Source organism: Pholcus phalangioides, unplaced genomic scaffold (genome assembly GCF_987345545.1).
Source record: "Pholcus phalangioides strain wild (caught in Gottingen) unplaced genomic scaffold, Ppha-v1.0 ptg000005l_1, whole genome shotgun sequence".
NCBI classification, from domain to species: domain Eukaryota; kingdom Metazoa; phylum Arthropoda; class Arachnida; order Araneae; family Pholcidae; genus Pholcus; species Pholcus phalangioides.
The window spans coordinates 3175136-3181135 of record NW_028301598.1 but is presented as its reverse complement, the minus strand read 5'-3'; positions in this window follow the sequence as shown (position 1 = coordinate 3181135).

Genomic DNA, 6000 nt, shown 5'->3' with positions numbered 1-6000 from the left:
TGAGGAAAATGCAAAATTCCAGAATTGAAGAAAATTCAGAATTGCAGAATTGAAGAAAATTCAGAATTGCAGAATTGAAGAAAATTCAGAATTGCAGAATTGAAGAAAATTCAGAATTGCAGAATTGAAGAAAATTCAGAATTGCAGAATTGAAGAAAATTCAGAATTGCAGAATTGAAGAAAATTCAGAATTGCAGAATTGAAGAAAATTAAAAATTCCAGAATTGAAGAAAATTAAAAATTCCAGAATTGAAGAAAATTAAAAATTCCAGAATTGAAGAAAATTAAAAATTCCAGAATTGAAGAAAATTAAAAATTCCAGAATTGAATAAAATTCAGAATTGCAGAATTGGAGAAAATTCAGAATTGCAGAATTGAGGAAAATGCAAAATTCCAGAATTGAAGAAAATTCAGAATTGCAGAATTGAGGAAAATGCAAAATTCCAGAATTGAAGAAAATTCAGAATTCCAGAATTGAAGAAAATTCAGAAATCCAGAATTGAGGAAAATGCAAAATTCCAGAATTGAAGAAAATTCAGAATTGCAGAATTGAAGAAAATTCAGAATTGCAGAATTGAAGAAAATTCAGAATTGCAGAATTGAAGAAAATTAAAAATTCCAGAATTGAAGAAAATTAAAAATTCCAGAATTGAAGAAAATTAAAAATTCCAGAATTGAAGAAAATTAAAAATTCCAGAATTGAATAAAATTCAGAATTGCAGAATTGGAGAAAATTCAGAATTGCAGAATTGAGGAAAATGCAAAATTCCAGAATTGAAGAAAATTCAGAATTGCAGAATTGAAGAAAATACAAAATTGCAGAATTGAAGAAAATTCAGAATTTACGAAAGGAATTATTGTTACCGCAAATGCGGGGACCGGTGCTGTCGCACCCTAAGGGCGACTCTGGTTTCAGTGTGTCACAATGTCTTACGAGATTGTTTAATTTTAAATCTTCTTCACCGTAAAATAATTTACGAAACGATAACAAGAACGTTTTAATCAACAAGAAATCCAAAAATCTTCATGAGGATACTGCATATTTCCAATGCAAAACTTTATCTACCTGATTTTTCAGACACTTTTACAGACGAACTGAGAAACAATTTTCATCCTTGCACCAAACATCTTTGACCAGAGTCGACAACAGCATTTAAAATGAGAAGTTTTGCATTTGCTTATGAGGTATCTTCCACTGAGGACATTTTTCACACACACGCGAGCACATACACACACATCTTTTAAACTTTCTAATAATTTCTAATTATCTTTTTGTTTCCATTTGAATCAGATGTGGCTTTTTTAAAAGCCTTATTGTTATCACTAATACAACTGCAACATAAGAACATGGGAAACACATATAAGCGTACTTACAGTTTACTCGATCGAGCCTCTTACACTTGCACATCCATATTTTGCAAGTATGATAACGGTAGAGCCCGGATTATATGCAAATGCACATGTGCATATGCATTTGCATATTTTGGCCTTTTTTAGCATTAATGCATATAAATGCATAAAATCAATGAATTTTCAGTATAAGTGCATATTTTTGAAGGTTTATTTAAGCTCACTCACTCAATTTTTTTTATAATTTTTCTAATAAATATTATTCATAATATTTTCATAACATCGACTTTTTTCCCCGGAATGTGAAATTTAGTGAATCAATACATATTTTTATTTACGAATATTAACCGTTTTATTGTAAGGCTATCTCTAGAGATATGTCAAAGTGTTACATTGTTTTTAGAAATAGTGTCGAAATTCTTTTGTTACTGGTATTTCCGTTATTGAGCAACTAAAACAAACTGAAAAGTAAAAAATGCCTGAATAAAAAATATGTAGAAGTTATTTGCATATGCGGTGTATTTTTTTGTAAATGAAATACATATGCACGAAAAAAAAAAAAAAAGATGCATTTTAAAAACACATTTTTTGTGGATGGTGAATTTTATTAATGCATATTTTCTTATTTTTTGCACATATTTCGGAATTTCCGACTTTTTCAAGATTTCTAGTGCATATTCTGGGGTGTTTAATGCATATTTTGGGATTTTCAGTGCATATTTAGCATTGTAAGTGCTTATTTTTGCATTATTAATTGCATATTTTTGCATTATTAATTGCATATTTTTGCATTATTAATTGCATATGTTTGCATTTTTAAGAGTATATTTTTGTATTTTTAAGTGAAATTTTTTTTTGGTATTTTTAAGTGCATATTTGCATATTTTCAGAGCATATTTTACCACTTTTTTAGTGCATATAATCCGGGCTCTAATGATAAGTGACTTGATCCCAAGTTTCTTTGTCTACCGGAAATTGTTCTTGCACGTTGCCATCACACAAAAACTCGTATTTTTTTTTATCAATGTTTACACAAAAGAAGCACAGAAACAAAACAAATATGTATATATAAACACTACATGCGCGTATACCAGTGACACTAAACCAACACCATATAAATGAGGGATCACTCACTTCAAGCCGTAAAATAAGCAACTAAAATTTAAAATAATCTTCTTTAATATAGTACGTTTTGTAAGCTGGTGTCGTCTGCGAGAAAAAAAATTAGCAGAGCCTTGACGTCAGTGACACCACCCACTTAGCCTAGATGGCAAGAGCAACGTCAAAGAGATGAAACAGCCCTCACTATATAGCCCTAGTTTGGAGTCGTGGGAGGGCTAATTCCACTACTAGAAAAACCCTAGGCCATTTTATATGAAATTCTAACTTTTGGGTTACTTTTGGGAACGATCTCCAGGTGGGGAGGGGAGACAAATTCGGCTTTTTTTTAGTGAAGCTATTCAAAGAAAAAAACAGTGAATCTGTGGATTTTTGTCGTAGAACTTTCTTAGAAGTGAACTATCAAAGGAAGAGAGAGAGGGCAGTTGGTCATGAATCCACGACAGTTCAGCGCCGATGATTCCGCTCCGAAGATTCACCGCAGTGATTATGTTTTGTAAATAACAATTTAATAACAGACTTAGGACTGGGAAACGTACTTTCAAAAAGCTTTCAAATGATTTAGAAAATAAGGTGTGGTTAGAATTCTCTGACACAAATATGTCGTCGTCATAAAAAAATGCATCGAAGATATCGGATAGTTCCCGAAGGATACTATAGAGACAATGAAGAAGATTTACATGATATTGTAAATTATGGAAACATATATTTTCTGGATGTTATGTTCAGGTGAACTCGGAAAGAAAAGTCATCTTATCTCCTCCAGGACCAGGGCCGTCTTAAGAGCATTATGGGCCCCCGGGCCAAGTGATTTTTCTGAGGCCCTACTTGGTGAATTCTCGAAAAGTTGAACCGGTTCTCATTTTTGTGAGGTCCCACTCTTTTCTTGAGTCCCCCAGGCCGTGCCCGTGTGGGCCCATGCGTTAAGACGGCACTGTCCAGAACTCGAACTCAGGCTCTCTTGCATATTGGGCAAGCATGCTACCATCTACACCACTGGAGACACGACCCTTCCTTCCTTATTTCACGCACTGTGTGACATTAGGCGCTGAATTAGAGGCATTAGTAGCCTCTTAACTTCAGAAAATGACTCCCAGGTGGGACGGTTTAGAACATAGTTCCCACCTACCATACCCGATTTTTTGTACCATCGCCGTATTCATTCAGAAATTTTTTTCTCCCATCGTCCCCCAACACAATCTAACCCATAGGATCCTATGTTATACCCGTAGCTTTTACCGTCCCCCTGGAACATTCCATCTTCCCCCAGGGGGATGAGAAAATCGTCGGAGAGATCAAAATTTGCTATGGAACTATGGTACCAGTTTGACGCCACTATGATGGGCACCCTGCATAAACCAATAATGATATTGAGGGCTGGCATAATTCGTTCAGTGGAACTATTGAAGGCCATCATCCCAATGTTTGGAAATTCATAACGGCTATGCAGAAAGAATTGTTATTTGCAAAACACAATCACTGCGCTGAATCGTCGCTGCGCTAAATTGTCTCGCGCTGAACTGTCGTGACACCGTTAGTCACGAGTGCACGAACTTTTCTAATTATGGGCCGTATTTCACCCACGATAACTTTTGGCGGCCATATAATAGATGGATTACATCTTTGAGGACCTTGTATAAAATAATTTATTTCTTGGAGCACCGTCGGGGCGGCTGAAGCGAAGGTGCAAAGGTTGTAGTGCTGCACCCTGGGGACAGGTTTTAAGGAGCGGTAGCTTATACTGAAGTTAGACTCCAAATTTAACATTTTTCAAAATTTAAAAATTATTAAAATTTACAAATTTTAAAATTAGTAAAAATTAACATTACGTCGCGCTTTTCAGCCATACCTTGACAGCAGAGATGGCAAGAAAACTTGAAGAAACAGATTGAGCCTGGAAGTGTAATAGAAACAATAATGCAATCTATCACTACGGGGATGGGAGGGGGGGGGGGGGAGGAGAGAACAAGTGTGCATTTTGGTGCCGTCACCTAGTTGTTTTTCCAGAATGGTCAAATGAATGCAAAGGAAAAATGCGGCTTCTCACTTGTCCGGTCCTCAGAGCACCAGAAATGCCTGTGAAATATATTTCTTGATAGAAATCACCTCGTTATACCACAGCCTACTCAATTCACCGTTGAGTCGGCCGTGGTTATAAGTCATCTCTACAATATAAGTGTGAGTAATGATGGCTCATCAATATGTGCTGTGTTGAGGATTGAGTTATATCTGGCATAACTAAGAACGGTAAAATAATTCTGAACCAAAAAGAGCAATAGCTTCTTCAAAAGCAGGACGTATGGTCAAGCAAATTTCGCCCGCGGAAAAAAAACAGGGGCTTTGTTCTAAAAGAAAAAAAAAAAGGTTTATCTCAAGGCCCCCCTAGGCTGGATCCCTAGCTGTTGTGCACTCGCATCGCGGGGACCCGGGTTCGAGCCCCACCGTTACTACTGTGGTGGTCGGCTGAAGTTGGTTTTCTGTAGTTCCCAACTTCGAGGTGCAAATGCGAGTCGATCTCCCCATTAGAAAAAGTCTCGCCACAGAGAGCAACAGCCCTGCAAAAGCAGTACAAATATTGAATCATTTCACTTTATTCACTTCACTTCTGAAATATAGATGGCAGCATTGAAAAATCAGACAAAACACTAGATACGCGCTCAAACTGTTAGGTGCACACACTTACACTCCCGGCGCAACTCACTAGGTAGTAAATTGCCCATAAGTGCGATAGACCTAAGTTGTGCTCGGTTTGAAAGAAAGAAAAGCTCGATCCTTATCAACCTCACGCTAGGGGAGTCTTTAGGAACTGCTCATGAGGTTTTGCACCCGGACGGCAGGTAAGGGGCCGTTCAAGTATTACGTAAGCAAATTTTTAGCCATTTTTGACCCCTTTCTCCCCCCCCCCCTTGTCAGCAAAATTTCGTCATCAGCTCTGCCCCTCTGAATCCTACCACGTATTGGTGGGATCAGAGACGTACACGGGGGGTCATTGGGGGCTCGTGCGCCCCTCCCCCACGACCAATCAAAAATTTATTTTTTTAATGCAAAAAAAAATTTTAATTGCAATTTCGGAAGAAAATACCTTTTAAATGTTATTATAATAAATTTCTGTTAATTTCAATGTTATTTGAAGGCTACAAACTCAAAATTTATCTTTAATAAACTCATTGCGACCCACCCTCTAAGCCATATGATGATGAATCGCATAAAGGCCCTTGGCCCGCGGACCAAATATGGCCCGGGGAATTATCTGATGCGGCCTGTCCTCCTCAAACCTAATTTGGTAAAAATGAACTAAGCGGCACATTTACAGATCGCTTAAGTGTCCCGTGGTATTTTTGCAGAGCATTTAAGTGGCCCGTGGCACATTTTCAGATCGCTTAAATGACCCGGTACAAAGTTCCAGAACACTTAAGCGATCCGTGACACATTTAAAGATCCCTTGAGTGGCATGTGACGTAGTTTTAGAGCACTTACCTGGCCCCCAGTGCGGTTCTACATCACTCAAGTTACCCGCGGCACATTCTCAGA